Raw genomic sequence first — 25,875 nt, forward strand, 5'->3', positions numbered from 1 at the left:
CACATTCCTAGCATTCTCCTGCCCCCTCAATTGGCTTTTGCTAATGGTTCTGGTCCAATTATGGGCTTTTAAAGCCCATTTCCTGTCCCATTGCATTTTGGTCGGTTCTGGTTGCTGAATTCTGAACTTTTTAGGCAAAGAGTTCTAAATTCGGCCAAACCTCGAACACCCAATGTTCGGGCCGAACCGAGGCTTGAGTGTGAAGGAGGTAAATTCACGCCATGCCAGGAGTGAAGTTTGGACCGACACCGGCAATCCCTTTAAAGGCAGAGGGCTTCACTTGTCCACCAAGAGAACTGACCCCAGGGGCAGGGGAGAATAGACCTCGGATTCCATATTGCTCCATATGGTTTGGTGTGCTGGAGACACCCAGTGCCGGAGCTGAGCTAATTGCGAGGCTAAGAGGTAGTCCTTGATATCTATCATGCCCATGCCACCTGGGGACCAGTGTTTGATGAGGAAGGAGTGGGCACTTCTAGGCCGTTTGCCCTTCCACACCAATCCCTTTAGGGTGGCCTGCAAAGGGATGATAAATTTGCGTGGGACTGGAATTAATAACGTTCTAAAAACATAAAGGATCTGGGGCAGAAGGAGAATTTTGAACGAGGCAAGGCATCCAGACCAGGTGAGTTCTGTTTTGGAGATACGTTGGCATTCCGGTGTTATTTTAGTTATCAGAGGGGGGAAGTTGGCTTCTGCAAGTTGAGATACTTTGGGGGTCAGTTGAATTCCCAGGTACGGAATGCTATGCTGTTTCCACGAATAGGGGTATGTGGTCTGCAATTTGCAACAAAGCGTCTGGGGCATGCCCAATGGGAGAATCAAGGATTTTGTGAAGTTGACCTTGTAATATGAAGCTAGGCTGAAACTTTGCAAAAGTGTATGTGTGGCTGCTAAAGATTTTTCAGGATCAGTCAAAAAGATAATTACGTCATCTCATCTGCAAACAGGTTGACTGCATGTAGCTGTGTTTTAGTGTGGAATCCTTCGATGTCCCCGGAGGACCTGACCACCTCCGCCAGGGGTTCGATAAGCAAATTAAAAATAGAGGGGGACAGTGGACAGCCTTGCCTCGTTCCGTTGGTTATGGAAAATACCTGTGAAAGCATATTGGACGTGTAAACTCTGGCAGAGGGGGTAGAGTACAATGCCAGTATAGCGGACACTATAGGGCCACTGAAGACAAATTTTTGTAGTACTCTGGCCATATAAGTCCAGTGGACCGGGTTGAATGCCTTCTCCGCATCCAAAAAGAGCAGCAGAAAAGGCACCCGACCAGACCCAGCCCTGTCAATAATTCCTATGACTCTTCTGGTTGCATCAGAGGCCTGGCACCCCCTAACAAACCCGGTCTGATCTGGTTTAATGAGTTGAGGTAAAATAGGATGCAGTCTTAAGGCGATAATCTTAGCATATAATTTGACATCCGTATTCAACAGAGAAATTGGCCTAAAATTGGCGGGAGACGTAGGTTCCTTACCAGGTTTAGGCAGAGTAACAACATAAGCCTGAAGCATTTCAGATGGTAAAGAGGCAAAGGACACTGCGGCCGCAAACACCAAGGCCAAATGCTGACTGAGGACAGACTCAAACTTTTTGTAGTAAAGATTGGGTAGGCCGTCTGGGCCAGGGGATTTTCTAGAGGGTAAAGTGCGAATTGCGCGTTCCACCTCTAGGCGTGTAATTGAGTCATTTAGAGCCTGTAATTGGGCAGGGGTAAGAATTGGCAAGTTGATAGACGTTAACAAATTTGTAATGGGTTGTTCTGTCGGTTAAGGGGTGTCAGGATCATCTTTCAGATTATATAGTGAACCATAATAGCGTGCAAAGGAGTCAGCTATATCCTGGAGGTTCATAATTTTAGTCTTAGTGATTGGGTCTAGAAGGTATGCTATCCTACTATTGACTAGTTTTGCTTTCAATTTGTTGGCTAATAATTTGCCAGCCTTGTTCCCGGCTGAGTAATGGGATAGCTTAAGGGCTCTAAAAAATGTATCCTGTTGTTCCACCAAAAGGTCCCTAAGAGCAGATCTGAGTTTGGACAATTGTTGGGCTAAAGGGGGAGATGGGGAGGATTTATTCAGGGGCTCTAAGCATTTGATTTTGTCCAGGAGCTGGTCAAGCTGCCGAGCTCTCTGCCTCTTGAGACGTGCACACATCTTAATGATAATCCATTCCGCGTATGTATGCTTTGTGGGCACACCAAACCACGGTCGGATCAGAGACGGAACCCGCGTTGTTCTCAAAATACTCCTCAAGACATGCCCCTATTTGAGAGGCAAACTGAGGAGAGTCCAAGACCTGGTTATTTGCCCGCCATAGAAAAGCAGGACCTGGGGAGCGCGACTCTTGCAAGGTGATAGATACTGGTGCATGATCCGACCAGGTGATGTTATGTATCTCGGAGGCTTGGGTGAGCTGCAGTAGGTGTTTGTTGACTAAGATCATGTCAATTCGTGAATAAGAATTACGATGTTGCGAATGGACGGAATATTCTCGTTCCCCTGGGTGATGGCACCTCCAGGTGTCATAGACCTCTGCTTCATGGAACATAGGATGTAAGGCAGGAGGAGATCGCCTGGGAGTAGAGGAAGTATCCAACTTGGAGTCGGCCGTGAGATTAAAATCCCCTCAAACTAGCACGGATCCCCTCCTGTGTTTGGCCACTAGTTGAAACATTTTTCTCCAGAAACGCAGTTGGTGTGTGTTGGGGGTATAAGCATTAACTACCGTAAAGGCCATGTTATTGAGCTTGCATTGTAATATGATGTAGCGACCGCTCGGGTCTGTGATGAGATTGATTAAAGAAAAAGCGACCGAGTCTCTAACTGCGATTAACACTCCTTTATGTTTCTGTGGGGCTGAGGCCATGAAGATGTGTTGGAAGTTCCTGTGGGACACATTTGGTGCTGAGGACACGTGGAGGTGGGTTTCCTGAATGCACAACAAGTCACTTTTGAGTTTCATGGCCTCTCGCCACATGGACGCCCTCTTGGCGGCATGGTTGAAACCATGAACATTTAAGGAGGTGCACTTGATGGTCATGGTGGAAGTGTATAAGGAACAATAGTGTTACCTGGGCTAGTGGTCCACCAGAGAAATCCTGAAAGTGGCCGCCAGGGATGCGATGCATGAAAGCGAGTGTAGGTCCCGAGGGTCTTGGGATATAGTCCAACGAGGTGCAGATTTCCTGAAAGAAATATGCTGACCAGCAAAAAAGTGGAAACAAAAGAAAACAAAAGGAAAAAACAAACGTGGTGAAAACATGAGTAACAAGTAAAAAATGGAGAGTTAACTCGTAAGCAGTCGTACTGCACATATTAGTGAGGGTTAGAAAGTGGTCTTGGTAGCCAGACTCAGGGAGAGGCTTAGTGATTGATACCATGAGGCGACGACCCCTTGGGGGCCTTTTTCTCTTTTTTCTTGTGAGAGACCGTTTGCCAGTCATCCGGGACCAGCGAGATTCGGTCGGCGGACCCTGAAGGAGTGGGGCCTTGATCCAGGAGAATGCCCCAGGATTGCAGCAGATCTAGGCCCTCTTGCAGGGAGGTGATAACATGAGCTCTGTTATTGTAGGTTATGGTGAGTTTCACCGGGAACCCCCATCTATAAATGATACAGGGGTTTCTGAGCACTTTAGTAAGTGGTTGGAGGGACCTTCTCTTCTGAAATGTGTGTTGTGAGAGATCTGCAAACAGCTGAATCCTGGAGTACCTATCCGGAACTGGGGTCATCTTTCTGAATGCAGTCATTAGGTGGTCCTTGACATGGTAGAAGCGAACTCACATGATGACATCCCAGGGAATATCTTCTGAGAGATAAGAGGGCTTGGGGAGGCGGTGTATCCTGTCTATGACAAGTTCAGACGTGGGGGTGGAGGGGAGAACCGTCATTATGAAGTCACGGGCATATTGATCCAGATCACTAGGCTGTATGGATTCGGGGACACCCCTAATCTTTACGTTGTTCTGCCTAGAGCGGTCCTCCATATCTGCTATTTTAGATTTGAGCTTATCTATCTCATCCTCATGTGTATAATGAGAGTCTATCAGTTCATTATGAGATGCAGCAAACTTCCCCATCTTGGTTTCCACTTTGTCCATGTGTCCCCCAGGGCCTGTACTTCCACCTTAAATGAGCTGACACATTCCATCATATCTGCATGTAATGAAGCACGCAGGGACGCCATCATGTCTTTAAGCTTTGTCTCAGAGACTGGCTGGTCAATGGCAGGATAAGCATTTATATTTACAGACAATTCCTTGGTAGAGGAGGAATCCCCATTGCTTACCTCCTCGGGGTGGACGTCCATGGACAGCCTGGGTTTGCTCTTCACAGGGCTCCTGGAGAGCAGGGTCGAGGCAGTAGGAGACCGTGGCTGCCCTGCTTTTTGTGAGGAAAGGAGCGGAGGGCTATGCGGGGAGTGGGATGTTCCACTGGAGGAGGCCGGCAAGCAGCCTCCGGCGCCATCTTGCCCTCGTTGCTTGTCCTGAGCCATAAAGAAGTGCTGTAGTTGCTGCAGCTGGCCAGGCTCTTTCTTCTTTTTGGCCATCACTAGAGGTGGCAGGGGTCGTGGGGGATTGTTCGGTAGAAAAGGATCTGTGCTATATCATTCCGGGGCGCCGATGGATGTGGATATTCTCCCTGGTCTGACGGAGCTGCGAGCTCAGACGTCCATACTGCTACGCGGCGACCACGCCCCCTCCATTTTCTTTTTTAAATGATACCGTGTCCACTTAAGCGGGGTCCAAATTACATATGGTATGTCACCTTTTTTGTTCCTCAGTTTTTCCCCCTTCACATAGGGTCTACATGGTTACCTATATGGGCTTTAAAAATGCCCCCTTTTCATTTGCATAAAAAAAAAATGAATAATGTGTGTGCAAAAATAATGACATAAATTATGTACATGCATCTTTGCCTATTAGTGTAAACCAACATTTCAGGCATTGTTATTAGGTAATTGTACAGAACATTGTCTGTTTTTTCTAACTATTTATATTACAAGTGTGGATCATGTCAAAATTTGTGTTTCTAATTTGTTGTGATCCAACACAGCCCAGGCAATCAGCAAGCACCTAATTGTAAATTTATGTGTCTGGGTTCCGTACATTACAAGCAGAAGGAAGGACCTTAATGGAGGTATGAGGAATGCCTTAATATATGTGTACAATGGGCTTAGACAGGGGCATAACTAGCATCCAGAAATGTTGGTGTTTTACCTACATGGACTCTTTGAGCATCTGATCTGAGCCAATTTGTCAACACAAGGTTTTAAAAAATGTTGGCTGCTCAGATACAGGTAAATATAACATATTTTTGCTAACATATTGCCAAATTGTAATTGATTTTATGTAATATGAACCTACCAATTTAAATTATTAAAACAACCCTGTCAAATGAAATTAGGATAATCATCCTTTAAAAGAAGAAGTCTTGATATCTAACACTTCCAGGTGTGTCAGATACCTGCTGTTTCAATGCACACCGTGGTTCCACCCAGCAGCCTCTACACCACTACAGGATACAATAATGATGTAGTGGCCAGTGGATTGATCCACAACACACCTGTACGTGGTTGATATCAGCAGCGATCATTGCTCGGCAAGTCGCCATACTTCAGACAGTTAATTATTATTAATCATCTGTTATAAAGTGCTTGTATCTTGATATTGTTTGCCAAGTGACAGAGTCACTTATTGTCTAGTTGTTGACCAAGTAAAGACGTTTATGTTGGTTTCACTGAGATGCAGCATTTCTGGTATAGCACAATATAGAGAGAAGATACTACTTTCTCTTCCTTTAACAGGTGAAATAGCCACAAATGCAGCACTGCTGATATAGTTATTATCAGTTATAGACAAGTATGATTCAGACATATCCTGATACATGAAAACAGCAGTGAGAGATGATTGTATCCCCTACTGCAGAGTTCACACAACATCACCTTTCATTGTGCCATTTCCCTTTAGCTTCCTTCACCTGCGCTCCTATTCTTCCTGCTGTTAGAAGAATAGAAGCTTCAGCTGATGATGGCCACAGCTGTCGGAAAAAATATATCACTTTTTGCTCCCGTCTGCCTAACTGATAGTCCTCCTGTCCCATTAATTATCCAGCCACATAGTATCCAGTTTTACAAAGAAAAAAAAGGCTTTGCTATTAATCCTTCTTGATAATGGTTTGTATAATTGGCTTAAAGCACTTTCAGAATTGTTCCACCTTATCCCTCCATCTGGGTTCCATATGGGAGGCTCTTGGAGTTTATAGCAAACCTGTGCTTTGCCCATTCAGGAAAAAAACAACAGTTTGTTTAAAATCTACTAGCCTGAGAAGCTTCACTTCTCTGTCACAGTGTTGAGGTACAGAGGAGGATGTGATTCACTCCATGTGACGGAGCTGGACAAGTCAGTGCTGTCATAGGGGAGTCCATAGCTATGACTCTGGCAACTCCTAGAGGCTGAACAGAGTTTTGATCAACCTGTTTTTTTTTTGCCCTGCAAATACAGGGGTATCTAAAAAAAAAATCACCAATAAGTGTATGTTGCATGACAAAAGAAATGAAACAGCATTAATCCTGCTGTGTTACATTATTTTAGCACCGTGGACAGCGCCAATCATGCAACTACTTCTATAGGGATCAGTGAAAATCTAAGTCTCGATTCACACTAGCGCGACTTGTCAGGCGACTTGTCAGCCTGACAAGTCGCGCTCCCTCGCGGTCCATTGACTGCTACAGGACCCGTTCTAACAAGTCGCTCCGACTTAGAAAAAGGGTCCTGTACTACTTCGGGGTGACCTCGGAGCGACTTGCATAGACTTCCATTATGTGAAGTCCATGCAAGTTGCTCCGAAGTCGTGGTGCATGGGAATGCACAAGTCGCCGCGAAGTAGTACAGAGTCGTGCCGACCCAGTGTGAACCGACTCTTATAAAGCAGATGCAAAATAAATAAATACTCAATTAGGGTAAATAATAGAATCACAATTTCAGCAGCAAATTTGCCGCACTAGTTATTTGTGACCTCTGCACTTTCAAATGAGCTGGAAATTCGGAAAGCTTTCTGTAACATTTCTGTATAAATGTGCAGGTTATTTAGAGTGGTTGTAAAGGTAAGACATTCTTTACTCTAATGCACTCCCTGCATTAAGGTTAAAAATGTCCCACCTTATACTTACCTGAGCCCTTTCTTGATCTCGCGCTGGGCCCATCTGTGCTTGTTTCTCTCTCTCTCCTCAAAGTACAGGGAGGCAGCATTGGGAGCCATTGGGAGGGAGCGGCCGGTGGGGGTCGAGCTTCACTGTGTGTGTCTTTGGATTCACACACAGCCTGGCTCTAGAGCAAGCCTGCACATGTGCCTTCATAGCAAGTGGCTTGCTATGGTGGTGCATGCAGAAGACGAGAAGCCCAGATTGCCAGCGGGGGACCTCAGAAGAGGAGATTAAGAGCCACTCTGTGCAATATCAAAGCACAGAGCTGGTTTGTATAACATGTTTAATATTTTAGAAAATAATAAAAAATAGACTTTATAACAACTTTAATGATTATTTAAGTTAGTATTAAACCCAAAAGCAAACATTTATTATATTGCAGCTTACCAATTCTTAGATGTGAGGGCTGTATTAGTTTTCTTTTTTAGGCTTTCTTTGCTTGATTTTCATCTGGTGATCTCGCCAGGGAGTCTGTTGCTTTTCAACAGAGCAAACTCTCTTGCAGTTAGAAGGTTTAGACAAACCCTTTACCACTGACAGAGTGCTCACAGTAGTCAACATGTATTTATGTCAAACCTTTATCTCAGAAGGAAAAAAAAACTGGGCACCCAAAACATCCAGCATCTCCTTCGAGGGTAAGCGCTACATGTATTTATGAAGATCCCATGTTCTGGCAGAAACATAATGTCAGTGATTAAAAGTAACTGCTTTGTAGGTAACAAATTACCTAAATCTTCTGCACTAAGCTGAACTGTGAAATTAAATTGGATTGTCTATTTACATAAATCCCAACATATTTTGCTAAAACATTTGACTTTTGAACCACCCCCCACCAACCTACCTAAATTTAACTTTTCACAAATCAAAGGTTTAAATGCTATTACTAAACACTATGGGCTTGATTTGATTGACAGTGCACCTAGCAAAGCAAAGTTTCACTCTGCAAGTGCATTTGCTCCAGAGCTTAGTAAATGAGGTAAACCTTCACTTTGCAAAGAATAACCAATCACGTTCAAGGAAAATTTAAAAAACAGATTTTTGCTTGGACATGATTGGATGATGGAAGTCAGCAGAGCTTCTTTTCATTTAATAAACTAGTCTGGAGCAACTGCACTTTTTAAAGTGCACAGTCTGCTTTTAGTTAACTCACCACCCCTAAAGATTTCCTATTCAGGTTATTGTAATTTAAAGTGTATCTAGACCCAAAAACAAAAATGTAATACACTGAAGCTTACCAATCCTACAATGTAGTGGCTACAATAGTTTTATTTTTTCATATGGTTTTTTCTTTTGTTTTCAACTGGTAATTCTGCAAATAACACTTCCTGTCAGTGCACTTAATTTGTTCCACCGCTGTAACTATGGAGGGGACCATGGTTTTCACTCAGGCTTCATTTTAACCACTTAAGCCCCGGAGGATTTGGCTGCTAAACGACCAGGGGGTATTTTGCGATTCGGCACTGCGTGACTTTAACGGACAATTGCGCGGTCGTGCGACGCTGCACCTAAACGAATTTGGCGTCCTTTTTTTCCCACAAACAGAGCTTTCTTTTGGTGGTATTTGATCACCTGTGCAATTTTTTGATCACGCGCTATAAACAAAAAAAGAGCGTAAATTTTGCAAAAATAACAATATTTTTCACTTTTTTTATATGAAATTCCCTCCAAAAAATGTAAAAATCAAAATTTTTTAACATTTTCAGCCAATTTGTTTTATGCTACCTATGTTTGGTAAAAAAAATCGCAAAAAGCGTATTTTGATTGGTTTGCGCAAAAGTTATTGCGTTTACTAACTACGGGAAAGATTTATGTCATTTTTGTTGTTTTTTTTTTAACGCGTAATGGCGGCGATCTGCGATTTTTTTGCGGTACTGCGACATTGCGGCGGACAGATCAGACTGACATTTTTGACACTTTTGGGGTTACCAGTGACATTTCTACAGTAATCGGTGCTATATATATATGCACTGTTACTGTAAAAATACACTGGTAGTGAAGGGGTTAACTTTATTTGAGAGGGAGGGGCTGTGTGTGTCCCTAGGGGCGTGATTCTTACTGTGATTGGCTGTGGCTTCAGCTGTATGCAGAGTGATTAACGGATCTACATAGTAGATCCATATGATCATCTCTCATACAGAGGGGAGAATGACAGGCAGCTTGTTTACACAAGCTGCCTGACTTTCTCCCTCTCCCCCGCCGATCACAGAGTGGCCGGCGGACATCGGGTCCTCCGGTCACACGCGCGGGGGGGTCCGTGACCACGCGGGAGCGGGAGCACGCCTCCGGCGGCGCGCGCTCGCTCCCTAGACCCTCACAAGCTAGTGACGTAGCCCTACGTCACTTTGCCTGTGAGGGGCTGACCGCCGACGTAGATAGTCGTGCGGCGTTCGGCAAGTGGTTAAACATGTTCATTTGTTCATCTCCATTACATATTAGATTGATGGGACTATGTGAGTTTCTTATTTAAAGAACTCAATACTGAATACCGGAAATTTGGAAAACAAGGTAGATCCGTTTAATTTTCATGCGCATAAAAATATGTACAGAGTTCAGACTGTGCAAATCTGCCACGTCCCAAAATCTACATAGACAATAGAACATTAATTTTTTATAGTAATGAATATGTATGAAGCATAGGTGTGTTCTGGGCTGATCCAAGGTGTAATAGCATATTTCATCCAATCAATGTCCACTTCTTCTTCTGGCAAAGTAACGGTTAATCAACTGTCCCATCCTTTAATCTCTCCGGTCAGAGCTGGTTCTGGAAATTGGTCTTTTGAATGTAGCATCCTGCTTCGTTATCTCTCAAGGTTTTTTAAAGTCTGTAGGAATAAGGAACACACAAGCTCCCCTTTCATTAAGGAGAGGGGGGAGGGGGGGTATGGAAACCTTGAACATGAAGTTCACTAGAGAATAGGTTCATCATAAAGCATCACTCTAACTGTAATTTACATAAAGTCTAACTTCGATCTACATTTATAGGTTCATATATACATTACTTCAGCTACATTTAGTGAAAGATTTCTGCCAATTCTTCCAACAGACTAGTAGTTTACATAAAAAAGATAAAGATGTGAAGTGACAAGGACACTACATTTCTGGGTATTTTCTGTACTTGCAGAAAAAGTTCTTAGCCTGAAAAATTAAAACTAAAGTAGCCTCCACACCTCAGGACTGGCAAACTACAATATATCACATTTTTTTTTTTTTTGGGGGGGGGGGGGGTGGTAATTATGCATTAAACCAACATTTACTGAAAATAATACTATTAAATGCAGTTTGAGTATACCTCTATCAACTGCCAAAAGGAGAAGGATTATCCCAAATGCGTTTTTAAGAGGAGCTTTTGGAAAGAAAAAAATGCTTGTTGTGCTTAAACGCACATAAATGCACCTAAACGCAGCATTTCAAACATTTCTAAGAGCCCATTCACACAGGGGCGACACGACTTGCCGGGGCGACCTGTGCACCGTGACCTCGGCGCGACATCCACGGACTTCATATCATTGAAGTCAATGCAAGTCGCCTCCAGGTCGCCCCAAAGTAGTACAGGACCCTTTTTCTAAGTCGGAGTGGCTTGTGTCGTTCCTATTAGAACGGGTCCTGTGCTAATCAATGGCAGGCGACACACTGCGACTTGTCAGGCGACCGAGTCGCCTGACAAGTCGCACTAGTGTGAATGGGGACTCAGTGTATGTTTTTGCTAGTGTTTTGAGGAAAAACGATTATAAACGCCTAAACGTGAGCACAGTGTGCTCCATAGGGGCTTTGTTTTAATGCTTCTTCTTTCTGCCAGCTTTTTGCCAATTTTTTCTGCTGCCTAGTGTGCATGGACCCTAAATGTCCATTGAACACCCTAAAAAAAGAGCAGCTCTGGCTGTTATAGTGATATACCAACCCTTCAATCCTATGCTATACTGTGCAGGGTGTCATGGCCCCACCCCCTAGCATGGAAAAGAGAGGTGATGATGTTGTCATTACCTTAGGATTTAACATGCAGGACTCCCCTCTGCCATAATAAGACTGAAGAGGACCCTCTGTGTCACATGACATTCAGGCTCGGTTCACATATATGCGATGCGGGAAGGCTGCGAATTCGCAGCCTGTTCCCGCATCGCACACGCACCCCGGCAGTTCACACTGCCATATGCGATACGCTGGGGGTGTCAATGTAATCTTAACGACACCCCCAGTTTGATCGCATATCGCAGTGTGATCGTGCAGTTCGCACAGGATCGGATCGCACAAGTGTGAACCGCTGTGCGATCCGATCCTGATGTGGCAGCAAAAATGCCTCCTGTGCGCGTTTGCTGCGGGTGCGATGCGAATTTAGCCATACAAACTGTATGGCTAAACTCGCACCGCACAGCTGATCGCATGTAATGTCGGAGCAGTGCGCTCCGACATTACATGCGAACCCCGCACACGCAGAAGTGTGAACCGGGGCTTATTAAGACATCAGAAAAAAGTAATAAAAAGCAAAAAATATAATTGGGGGGGGAGCAAAGATTTTTTTTTTTGCTTTTTTTTTTAATTAGTGATTGAGCCACTTTATTGTCACGTTTCTAGACCCCAGTGGTCTGCAAAAAATCCTCATCAAGAGAAATGTGAATCACTCGCAGTCACACAGAGTCAGGGAGGGCAGCCATTTTCTAGAATGTATTCAAGTAAATACCTTAGATTGTAAGCTCCTTGAGGGTAGGGACTGATGTGAACGTACAATGTATATGTAAAGCACTGCATATATTGACAGCGTACCTGAAATAAATAAATAAAGTTTATAGAAACTGAACGTAAGCCCCACCACCACCATCACCTTCACCACCACCACCTCTGCCTTGCTTCTGTGAGTGCTTCTGTGAGAGGAAATTAACAAGAGGATAAATAAATTGCAATGAGTACAGTTGCATTGGGGGCTTGCTTGAATGCACGCATAAACATTACCATCCAGCAACTCATACACTTATGTTCAATTTGTGCAGCACAGTATTCCTTGTACATCAAAATAATGCTGCTTTTGTGCCATCTGTTCCAAGGTTCACTAAGGATCTCTCATTAAAGAAAAAAAAACTTGCACATCCACGTGCATTGCTGACGCATAGTAAATACCTTGAGGATATGATCTGGTGGTCCACATATTGAAAATGCACTGGCATATATGCATAAGCTTTAGTAAATCAGGCCCATAGTCCCTCTCTATTAGGAGAATTAGGCATATGCTATCTTCCTAAAGAAAAATTCATTCAATCTTGTTAAAACTGCAAGACCTACTTTAGCGGCATTAGCAATGTTGAATAAAGATAAGCTTCTGTGAATATAATAGAAAAGGAAATGCACCTCTTCCAATAATTCTCTGATTACTACTGCAGTTGTACAAAATGAAATGAAATGTTTGTGTAACTAACAAACTACTTTTCGCTTACTGCATTATAGAACAGGAGCACTCAATAATCTTCTATTCAAAGATTACATTACTGAGCGAATCCAACACTTAATCATCAATAATTCAGTTAAACTTCACATTTAATGCAGAAATAAAATTGCTAATTGCTCCCGCATTTTTCCTTTACAATTACTTTAACAATTAGTGTTATTACTAAGTCAGCATTCGCACAGATTGCTCGTTTTTCTATTATTTTTACATGAAGCGCAAAAAAATATTTACTCATTACAATTCTGAAATGCAATTATAATTTGTTTTCACCCGGAGTAGCTTTATGTTAGTTTTAATGGCCAAGCGATTCTGCAGAATGAGGTGGAATTGCAATCATTTAAAGTGGACCCTTCTAGTCAGTGGCACAATAAAATAATGTTGAAAATCTAGAAAAAAATTGCGCTTATTTACCGGCATATAGACTTTGGCCCACACATCCTCCAACCCACTTAATTTTCATCTGTTTGTTATAAAATACCCCCTTCCCCATACCTATACCACTAGCTAATAAGGTCCTGAAATGTTGACTTATTTTTCCACATGTGTTATTAAAATCTCTTCTCTTTTACATAAACCATATTATAGAATTCATGGAATGCGTGCCCCACAATTACACACTGCAGTAAATATTTGATATCAGTGCTACTAGTTCAGATAGCCATTATCTATGTTTCATAGAAATCTCCTATTTACACCATATTACTGTGACTCGCTGTTCAAAGCCAAAGAGATAACAATATCAGAAAAGGTCCTGCTTTTTGGCAGGGTGATCCATCATATTTTGAAGCAAAATTGATGCCTATTTTGTTATACCTTAAAATGACAGCATATATAGTTTTTCACTTTCTGCACTCTAACAAGCTATAGGTAGGTATTGTAAAATAAAAAAAAAAAATGTTTCCAAGAAAGGTTTGTCGCGAACAGCTGTTTTCAAAAAATCAGTTGACAGAAAGTGGTACAGAACAGCCAATCGAGCCTTTGCCACATACAGATCCTGCTCTTCACTGCAGTTCTAAACAGGGAGAGGTAAAAAAAAAAAAAGAAATACACCATTTGTTAAGGAAAGAGACATGATACTGGTTATTACCATTTTTCTGCACTTTGTCAGATGAGTTTTGTGTTCTAGACAAGTCTATGGAAATGTAAACCAGTCAAATGCAGATCAGAAGGATACAACTGCAGTCCAAATGCTATATTTTATATATATAAAAAAAAAAAAATATATATATATATATATATATATATACACCCCCACAGGTGCATTTCATAAATGTAAATATCATCAGAAAGTTTATTTATTTCAGTAATTCAATTCAAAAAGTGAAACTTGTATATTTTATATAGATGTGTTACACACAGAGTGATATATTTCAAGCATTTTTTTTTTTTTTTAATTTTGATGATTATGGCTTACAGCTAGTGAAAACCCAAAATGCAGTATCTCATAAAATTAGAATAGTAGATCAATAAAAAAAAGGATTATTAATACAGAAATGTTGGTTTACTGAAAAGTATGTCCATGTACAGTGTAGTATGCACTCAGTACGTGGTCGGGGCTCCTTTTGCATGACTTACTGCATCAATGCAGTGTGGCATGGGGGGCAATCAGCCTGTGGCACTGATGAGGTGTTATGGAAGCCCGGGTTGCTTTGATAGCGGCCTCCAGCTCGTCTGCATTGTTGGGACTGGTGACTCTCATCTTCCTCTTGACAATACCCCACATATTTTCTATTGGGTTTTTAGCTCAGTAGAGTTTGCTGGCCATTTAAGCATGGATACCATGATCATTAAACCAGGTATTTGTATTTTTGGTAGTGTGGGCAGGTGCCCAGTTCTGCTGGGAAATGAAATCAGCATCTCCATAAAGCTGGTCAGCAGAGGAAAGCATAAAGTGCTCTAGAATTTCCTAGTAGAGGGCTGTGCTGACTTTGGACTTAATAAAACACAGTGGACCAACTGCCAATCAAGCAATGTGTAGTAATCACAAGCAATCGAGCAATGTCAGTGGCCTCCACCTGTAAAACCATTCTGTTTTGGAGGTCATCTCATTGTTGCCCATCTAGTGCCTTTGTTGGTAATTTTATTAACACCAAAGCAGCTGCAATTGATTAGCAACCCCCTCTACTACTTAACTGACCAGAACAATATCCCAGGAGTTTAATTGACTTGATGCCATTCTCTGATTAAAAAGTGTTCCAATAATTCTTTTGAGCAGTGTATATATATATGTATATATATATATATTATATTATAATTTTTTTTTCCGTAGTGCAGTGTGCACACTCAAAACTAACACCGGGGGCAATAAAAATGTGAGCAAAAACTGAACCACAAAAAAGCGCACAAGGTGTGCACCAGGTGTGCACATGGTACTCCTCTAAAGAAAAAGGACTCTGACCCAAATCCCCTGGGGCACAAGGCTCCTGATGGGGACCACCAGGTCGAAACCAGGCAGATCCCATCCTTAGAAGAGGTTCTCACGAGGCAAGGTCCACCCAAGAATTAGGTGGGGCCCTTCCAAAGGGAAACACCATGGAAGAGGAAGAACCTGACTACAAGGCCATGTTCCTTCCACCCAGATACTTTCAAGGAAAGCCAGAGAACATACAACCTACTAGTCAGGAGTGAGTAAAGTGTGTAGTGCTGTGCAAACAATGCAGAAATAAATAAGTGCTTTGCGTTTTTTCAAAGTGTGATACACTAGCCCAACCTCCGGCCAGTATACATATTCCTCTGGTCCAGGCCAAAAGGCACAGCCCAGGAGGCAAGCATGAAAAAAGCATGCAGGTTTGCTGTGATCAAGATGCCATACTAAAAACTAGATGAGTAACCCTACAGTGAATTTTTCTGGCACCGCTGGATCTGTGATGTTAAACTGATGCCAAAGACACAAGCCCAAAGCCCTTTGACATAGACCCTAACACTATTTACCCATTTTGAAATGGCAATTAAAGGGTTAAAAACAAGATCACAGCTGTTTCTGAAGCACGATCTTGGTGTTTTTATTTTTTATTTTTTTAAGTGGGCTCTTAGATTTCATGTAAAAGTCATTGGGATGGCTTTAGAGCCACCCCAATCATTTTTACTGTATAGTAAAACACCACTCCTCCCTCACTGCACCCTCCATTGTGGAGAGTGGTAAACTGTGCAATGATGGAAAGCAGGAGAAGCTCAGGGATCATCAATTCCCTGATCTTCTCTGCGATGAATGAACAAGAAAGAAATAAGTTTTGAGCATAGCTTGGTTCAGAGCTTTCAAATGCCCTGCGGAAAAGCCAGGTAAAACAGTCGATCAAGCACAGTCCTGTGCTTGATTGCCTAGAGTGGAGGGCAAGGAAGAAATTATGGGTCAAATATGTCTCTATAAAGAGAGCCTGGCAACAGCCAATGTTATCACATGGGGTCTTGTTATTCCCTTTGTGACAGCAATAAACTTGAAAAGTGGCTAAAGACAGGCCTTTAAAGCGGTAGTATACCGCTTTTTTCCACTTTTAACTACAGGTAAGCCTATAATAAGGCTTACCTGTAGGTACAATTAATATCTCCTAAACTGGCATGGTTTAGCAGATATTTGCACTGCATGCAGCAGCTCACGCGAGTGGCACATGCGCTCTGAAGGTCCGGCGGACCTTCAGCTTTCCCATGCCGGGAGCTTGCCGGAAAATGACTCCCGCGCGCATGCGCAGGAGTGACGTCATCGCGGCTCCGAACAATCACAGCGCCGGAGCCGCCAAACCCGGAAGAGACACAGAGGGATCATGTCAGCTCCCACAGCGGTGTCCGGGGGTCCGTGTCAGGGCTTCGTCCTAAGGTAAGTATTTCATAATGAGCTAGTATGCGATGCATACTAGCTCATTATGCCTTTGTCTTGCAGGGTTTTTTTTTTTTTTTTTTTTAGGTTTACAACCGCTTTTAAGTGGAACTAAACCTTTCTCTCATTTTCAGCCAAGAAAGCTTCCATCTTGGCCTCTGTTTGGCCTGAAACTGCCATGCTGCTGCACATGTGATCAGTTATGTCTCCGGCCATTAGGTGGTTTGACAGTTTGGTTAAAAGCACAAACAAATATGACAGCTAGCATTCCAAGAATTCTGGGAATGAAAGTGTTTTTTTAAAACTGTTAAATTGAAGAGTTTAGCTCTGCTGTAAATAGATAATAGGCCATATTGTGAAGCCCCAGTTTTCCAGGCATAGTTTTCCAGACACATCAATCTCAGGGTTGATCTTTTCTCTAGAGTGTAAGTGAATAATTTGGTGAATAAAGGACAATCATTTGGTAAATAAACAGGATTCTATAGGTATGCAGTGCATTAGCATTGTGTCCTGCAGTCCCAGACTAGGAGGAATGTGAAATTGAAGCTGGCAATGCTTGCACGTGATTCACAACCTAGCTTTGTGACCCCACTGCAGAAAGTAGGAAAATAAGCTGGGTACTGGCAGGATCAACATGTATTTACTGACAAAAACAAATAACAAAAAAAAAAAGACCTGCATTGCTTTAGGAAACAGACCAAAGGCATATGATAAATGAATTATTGTAAGGTTAACATACTTTTTAATGATTATTCCAGGGCTGGGCTCGGAGTCACTGACCAGCAACAGGTATGCGAATCAGGAAAGATGCACGCTTTCAGAAAGAGAGAATGACAGTCTCAATGCTTCCCTCAAAACAGGTTTCCTTTAAAGAGGTTAACAGATAGGTGGCTTGCTACAGGTTAAAAAGGCTGTTTCTAGGATTACTTCAATTCCCCGCAGTGGAGTCACTTTTTTACATTTAGTCTAACAATTATTTTTAATTAATATGTACCGTCTGGGAATTTTGCTAATGGAGAGATTTTTTTTTTCTTTTCTTTTTGTGCTGAAAATGAAATTATTAACATTTCCTTCCAGGCCATTTAATGTCTTATGTTTTCTTCTCTCTCTGTTCCAAAATAATATGTGTAAAAATAGAAAGCCTGTGGCTCGCCTGGCATTTCAGTGCTGGTTTAGGTAAAGTTGGTACTGCTATGTGCACAGCAGGGAGCTTCTAATCACTTCACAACATTGGATCGGTATGGATAAATAAATGGGTAAAGAAATAAAAGGAATAAAGCAGAGGTGTAGGCCATTCAATCAGACTCAAGTGATCGGCAATTTATGTGAAACTTAGCTCCCAGACCTGGCTCTTCCAGTATTGCTTAAAGCGGTACTAACCCCAAAGCCAAAAATCTATTATATTGCAGCTTACCAATCATTAGATATGGTGACTGCACCCATAGTCCTTTTTTTAGGCGTTTTTCCACTGTTTTCATCTGGTGATCTTGCCAGTAACACACCTCCTGTATTAGGGTGCTTACACTCTGGATCAAGGAGCAACAGAGACACCTTTGAACAGCAGCTTTGTTTGTCTGCGGGGAGGTGAGTGTTAGCTGTACTAGCAGATTTAGACACTAACAAATTGAAGCTAAACTCCAGCCTTAAAGCTCACATGTTAAAAGCAGTTACAGCAAACTTGTTTTATTTGTCTTGCCTTTTAAGATAAATGGTTAAGATAAATAAAAAAGCTGATCATTGTTAGCACCCATGTCAGTGTTAAATGGTTTATCCCACCCAATAATTGCAACATCTCTAATTAAAATTAATTAATTGGTACAGGATCACCAGGTGAAAATAAAATAAATAAAAAAAAAAAAAAAACAAATGCAGACACCACATGTAAGAATGGGTAAGCTGCAATTAAAGCGGAGTTCCGGGCACAAAATCGACCTAATTGATTTTGTGCCCATCCGCTGGATCTTCTTCACCTGAAAAGGAATTGGATAGTTAGGTATATTTTTTTTTTTTTTACTCATCTTGTAATTGTAGATAGAAAATACTCATCTATTCTCCATTTCCTCCCTCTGTGCCGCGGCTCCGCCGTCACTTCCTCTCTGCGATGATTCCTGGGAGCTGAACGTCATCGCTCCCAGGAATCAATGCAACGGCACCGGCCCCGCTCGTCACTTCCGGGGCGACGCCGCATTTCCCTGCTAAACAGCTTCTGGGCATGCCCAGAAGCTGTGGAGGAATGCGGCGCCGCACCGGAAGTGACGAGAGGGGCCGGCGCAGGCGCATTCTGGGAGAAGAAGACGCGGAAGAGGATGCAGAAGAGGATCGCACCGGCTTCAGCTGCCCACAACAGAGATGGCAACGCTGGAGAAGAAATTTTATAAGTGAGTATTTCTTCTTGCAGGTAAGTGCGAACCGGGACAGATCAGAGGCTAGTCATTGTGGAATGTACTAGCCCTGACTGTCCTGAGGGTATGTTTATTGAAAAAACGTTTTCGTGCCCGGAACTCCGCTTTAAATGACTGCTTTAAGTTCAGTAAATGGGCAAACTAAAGATTCTCTTTAAAATACAATCAGCTCACACTGAAAAAAATGTAGCCAACCTAATTCAGACAGGATTTAACGTTTTTGTTTAGGCTTACTTTTAGCTGCTCCGCTGCACAATTAAACATGAGCATATGATTAAGAAATGCACAGGCAGGGATTGCCTTCATTAAAAAAATAAAATCCAGACATATATATATATATATATATATATATATACATATACATATATATATATATATATATATATATATATATATATATATATATATATATATATATATATATATATATATATATATTCACACATATATATATATATATATATATATATATATATATATATATATATATCTACCTACATATATATATACATACAGCTTACTGAACTTCTGTTCATGCAGAAGTCAAGTTTGGCTCCACCCATTTTCTCAAGGTCAACAATCAGGTTTAAAGACCAGACTAAGCTCAGATATTACAAGAAAAGTAGGGATTTTGTACTGAAACTTCAGAGGCAGCATCTCTGAATCTGCTGATCATTAATGATTAGTGTGGATTTCATTGAAGGTGACTTACGCCTAGACATTTTTCTCAGATTAAGTCTCATGTGTTTACATTACATTTACTTATACTGTGGGGTTGATTATATAAGGCTGGATCTACCACTGCAAGCGACAAATTACTTTCCTGTGCATAATACAACCAGCATTATGGTTAATGCAAGTATTACATGCTGGCATCTGAAGCATATTGCAATGGTACGCACCACATGTTACAGCAGAGTGTGTGACATTTCTGTGTGTTTGTACAAATGAATCTATGTATGACCTAGGGACGTTCACGCTGATGATGAAGACAGTTCACACCTCATTAGAACTTCCTCTGTATACCTTTATTCTGCTAAAAATTACTTTCTAAATTAAAAAGTTACTCTAAAAATAGGCTAGAGAAGTAAGCTATGGTCCATGAACTTATCCAATGCATTATTTACACTGCTAGTGAATATTATCAGACAATGGGAGCCATGCAAAAAGTGTTTGCATTAATAAGTTAATGTATGAATGTACTAGAATATTGATGGGAAGCTGTCCAATCCAGCCCTAATAAGGAGAATACATTTTTGTGCTTGTACTTGTCTGAGAACTTACTTCTTTTTCTAGTGATAACTGAGAGCAACGGATACAATGATAGCTCTGAAGCAGATGCATTATTGTGTCTAGCAATCCTAACTTAAAGCAAACCCAGAATTTGTCTATTTAGGAAAAGTAGAAGGGTTGCTGTATTTACCTTCAAAGTACCCCAGCCACCCTTGAGCAGGGCTAAAGGTTCCTCTTCCCTCATCCACATAACAGCATTTGGGCCCGACAACTGACTGGTCCAACAATGAACATTGCTGTTACATGCCTTGTGGCAGAGCCTGATGTGTAGAGGGAGACCTCTTGTACAACCTTGGTTCAAGAACCACTGATGTTGCAACAATACTGTGGGGAGCAACTCCCCAATTGCAATTAAAGTACGCCAGTTCCAATGGGGTAGTGTGTCACCCTTGGACCTTGGACCTCTCCAGTTGTTCACCTGTGGTACCAGAGCTACCCTGGACTACACTGTAAGGGAAGGTATTAACTGTGTTCTGTACTGTTTTACTGAAGTAGTAATTGACTTTCACTTGTTCTAGAGTCTTATGGAAACTATTCAATGCAACCATGTTACTAAACTAAACTATTCTATGCAACCATGTTACCCTGATCGCATACAAAAAAAACCCCCATTGCTGTAAAGTCCATATCTGTGCAGCTTTCATATGTTTCATGCAGGGTATGCATGTTTTTTTGCTTGAACCTGTTTTGAATTATTGCTTCTAACTTTGTACCTGTTTAGTAAAATGCAATTTACAGTCTACCACACTGCTAAAACAGCGTTGAGCATTCCAATCTGGGATTTTTGCAATTGGCCCAGTTTTTTAAGGATTGATTCCCTTTACACACATTTAAAATAATTATTGTTTTCAATACAAAGGGGTTTATTTACTAAAGTTAGAGAGTGCAAAATCAGTCACACTTTTGCAGAAAAACCAATCAGCTTTTAACCTCAGCTTGTTCAATTAGGCTTTAGCAATAAAACCTGGAAGCTGATTGGTTTCAATGCAGACGTGTGACTGATCTTGCACTCTCTAGCTTTAGAAAATAAACCCCAGAGTGTCGGATGTACAAAGTGTATGCTATTTGTTCATTAGGGATGAGTTTAAGATTTTCGTTCCAAACAATTTTGCAATGTGAACGCCCAAACATTTAACCATTTGGCAGGGCAACGCATCAAATATAATAGTGCTATAACAACCATTATTAAACATGAGATGTTCCTTCTGTTGGTGGTTTTTAAGGATGCCAGGCACCACTGAGTCCTTAACAACCAGTGATGCTACCAGCTCTTGTAAGCAAAGGAGCAGGTATAAAAAAAAATTGTGGGGGTTCCCCTATATTTCATATTAGGTCTTTTGTGTCTGGTATGGAGTTTAACCTCCCTGGCGGTATGATTCTTTTGGATTTTAGGTGCTGAAAGCGGTACCATTATTTTAGGTGCTGAAAGCATGTAATTCTTGTGAATGAGCAGCCCAAACCAACTGTATACATTTATTATACATATTATATATATATATATATATATATATATATATATATATATATATATATATGTATGTATACATATATTATGTATACATATATTATATATATATATATATATATATATATATATATATAATGTATACAGTTGGTTTGGGCTGCTCATTCACAAGAATTACGTGTGTATATATATATATATATATATATACGTGTGTATATATATATATATATATATATATATATACATATATATGTATATATATATATATAATATGTGTGTGTGTATATATATATAATATGTGTGTGTGTATATATATATATATATATATATATATATATATATATATATATATATGTATGTATATGTGTATATATATATACGTATATATATATATATATATATATACTGTATATATATGTATATATATATATATATACTGTATATATATGTATATATATATATATACATATATTTACATAAAAAGTACAGTAAAACTGCAGGAAAGGGCACTGGGGGGCAATGTAATGTGATTTTATTTTATTTTGAACGATATCAGTGTGTTTGGTGCATTTTACATTCGAATTTGCCGCCGGTTCCACCCCCCGGCGGACGTCACGTCGCCGGAGACGGAAGCCGGGGCTCGCAGACGATCGGGAGAGAGCTCCGCCACCGCACACCGCTCGCAGACATCGCTGGATCCCGGAGAAAAGGTAAGTAAAACCTCCTCCAGCATCCAGCGATCTTCCTAGCGCTACCCCGAGTGTGACTCGGGGTTACCGCTTTTGGCACTAAAATCTAACCCCGAGTCACACTCGGGAATACCGCTAGGAAGGTTAAGGAAGAACCACATGAAAAAATAAAAAAATATAGAAGTTTAAGCCCCCCCCAAAAAATCCACACCAGACCCTTATCCGAGCATGCAGCCTTGTAGGCAAAGAAAAGGGGGGGGAGTGTGTATCCCCCTCTTATTACCTATACCAGGCTACATTCCACCAATATGGGGGGGGGGGGGCCTTGTCTCTATGATGAGGAGAGCAAAGGCCTCTTCACTACAACCCTGGCTCTGTGGTTTTGGGGTCTGTGGGGGCTGGACTTATCAGAATCTGGAAGCCCCCTTTACATAGTACCTCTACTTATTCACAGAAAAGTCCTTAATAAAAAAAAATAAAAGTCCCACAATGTATATCTGCCATCAATCACATTGTCTAGCGATGTAGATCCATGGCAATCGAGATGCACAATGCCCTCTTAAAGAAAAAAAGCAGCAGCCAAAGACACACGTCTGTCACTTCACTCCCGCCAAATGTCAGGTCCTCCAGCAGATGACAGGTGTTATAAATTAGGAGATTATATATATATATATATATATATATATATATATATACAGTGTCTTACACCCCTCACATTTTTGTAAATATTTTATTATACCTTTTCATGTGAAAACACTGAAGAAATTACACTTTGTTACAATGTAAAGTATTGAGTATTGTATAACAGTGTCAATTTACTGTCCCCTCAAAATAACTCAACACACAGCCAATAATGTCTAAACTGCTGGCAACAAAAGTGAGTACACCCCTAAGTGAGAATTGGCCCGCAAACAGTTTGCCTGAAGACAAGCAGACTAAGGACATGGATTACTGGAACCATGCCCTGTGATCTGATGAGACTAAGATAAACGTATTAGGTTCCGATGGTGTCAAGCGTGTGTGGCAGCAACCAGGTGAGGAGTACAAAGACAAGTGTGTCTTGCCTACAGTCAAGCATGGTGGTGGGAGTGTCATGGTCTGGGGCTGCATGAGTGCTGCCGGCACTGGGGAGATACAGTTTATTGAGGGAACCATGAATGCCAATAAGTACTGTGACATACTGAAGCAGAGCATGATCCCCTCTCTACGGAGACTGGACTGCAGAGCAGTATTCCTACATGATAATGACCGAAAACACATCTCCAAGATGACCACTGCCTTGCTAAAGAACCTGAGGGTAAAGGTGATGGACTGGCCAAGCATGTCTCTAGACCTAAACCCTATTGAGCATCTGTGGGGCATCCTCAAACAGGAGGTGGAGGAGCGCAAGGTCTCTACCATCCACCAGCTCTATGATATCTTCATGGAGGAGTGGAAGAGGACTCCAGTGGCAACCTGTGAAGCTCTGGTGAACTCCATGCCTAAGAGGGTTAAGGCAGTGCTGGAAAATAATTGTGGCCACACAAAATATTGACACTTTGGGCCCAATTTGAACATTTTCACTTAGGGGTGTACTCACTTTTCTCACTTTTGTCGCCAGCAGTTCAGACACTAATGGCTGTGTGTTGAGTTATTTTGAGGGGACAGCAAAGTTTTATTTCTTCAGTGTTCTCACATGAAAAGATATAATAAATATTTACAAAAATGTGAGGGGTGAACTCACTTTTGTGAGATACTGTATATATATATATATATATATATATATATATATATATATATAAAATCTCTTAATTTATAACACATGTCATCTGCTGGGCCTGACATTTGGCAGGAGCGAAGTGTCAAACATAAAACACCATATGTTAAATTTTAATGACCAACAGTGTTGACGGTTTATTGGACCCAAAATCCGATGAACTGGAGCTTTTGTAGGGGTGCTGTTCAGCAAAGAGAAACTGCGTATAGAGTTGGATTAGGGAGGACATACATCAGCTTTTTTTTAAGTCCAAGTCAAGTCCAAGATTACATTATATCATTGCACCCCAGAACCTTTGGAAACCTTCAGAGCTGCCACTCTAAGCCTATTAATGTGTTAAGAAAATGTCTGTTCAAATCTATGCGGTAGCCAATAAATGTAATATGTGTAGCAGACCTTTCACACTAAGTGTATTCCTGGAGAGTAATAGTTTATAGCTTGTTGCATGGTGTCAGTCAGAAACTTCTTGAATAGCATCTATAAAATGAGTCAGGATATTTTAAATCAGATGGGACTTAGCCTGCTCAAAGTGCTGAGCTGGCTTTGCCCCGGGTCACAACAGCACTACTTTAATAAGTACGCCATCCCAGCACACTGAACAGAAGAGGCAACAGAGGCGATTTTAAGTGGAAGGAAATAAATGATTCGCAGTCTATGCTTGGGAGAATTCTGGAAACAAATATACAGCATCTGTCTCCAGTTCATAAGAATACAAAAATCTCACCAGCCAAAAATAATTTCTGTTTAAACACTTGTCTCTTACTGTTAGATGGTGCAGTCTTACAGTTAAGCTGCATTCTATGCAGATATAAAAATGAGAAAAACTATTAGCTCAAGTATGTATTGATTTAACATTTTTTTATATGAAACTACTGAAATCCCCCAAATTTGTATTGATATTAGCCTCTTTTAATTCCCTGTACAGTAGCACTGTGAAATCCTGGGGTGGTGCTCTTTGTTGCCATGATTATTTTAGTGATTTTTAATAACATAAATACATGAAATAATACATTTTAGCTATTATCTAGAATTCAGAAGTTGGGCTTCATCTATTCAAATGCTAATTAAATTGTTTAACTGGCTCATAAATGTGAGTAAAAGGTTAATTAAATAAGAAGAGCTGTTGTCAGGAAATGGGTGGAAGCGCGAAATGAGATAACAGCCATGTGCGGAACACATAGATACTGGGGGAGTCTGGAGAAGACCATGGTAGAAAGAGGAGGCTCCATAAGAAGAATATCTGAATAGAAAGAAGGTCTGTGTCAGAGCGGACCTCACAAGACCAGAGAAGGAAATTCACCAGAGGATGACACTATATCTACACCATGAGAGCACTTTTTTTTAGTGTATCCCCTATTGCATATAGACCATTGTCAGTGCCCATTTTCTAGCAAGAATAGATGCGTGTGTGTGTTTGTGTGTTGTAAGCATATTTGTAATACTCCATGGGATACACAGAATCTGATGCAGCGGTGCATAATAACCAATCGCCTTCCAATTTCAGCTTGTTCAATTACCAATAAAACCTAGGATCTGATTGGTTACTATGCATGACTGCACTAGATTCTGTGTGCACCAGTTTTAGTAAATCTCCCCCTATATGTCTTGTATTGTTTTCCTACAACTGTAGTAGTTTGTATGCACAGCATTCTTGTTTAGTAAAAAAGTACTATTGGGGTTTCTTCCTTTTTGCTAAGATCAAATCAAAACATAGTCTGAGCTAATCTGTAAACATGTGCTGACAAAAGAATAAATAGGGAACAGAAGAATAATCAATTCTCAATAATTGTCCAACCATCAAAAATTAAGCCAGTTTTA

The sequence above is a fragment of the Pelophylax lessonae genome (assembly GCF_965119305.1).
Source record: "Pelophylax lessonae genome assembly, chromosome: 4".
NCBI lineage: Eukaryota > Metazoa > Chordata > Amphibia > Anura > Ranidae > Pelophylax > Pelophylax lessonae.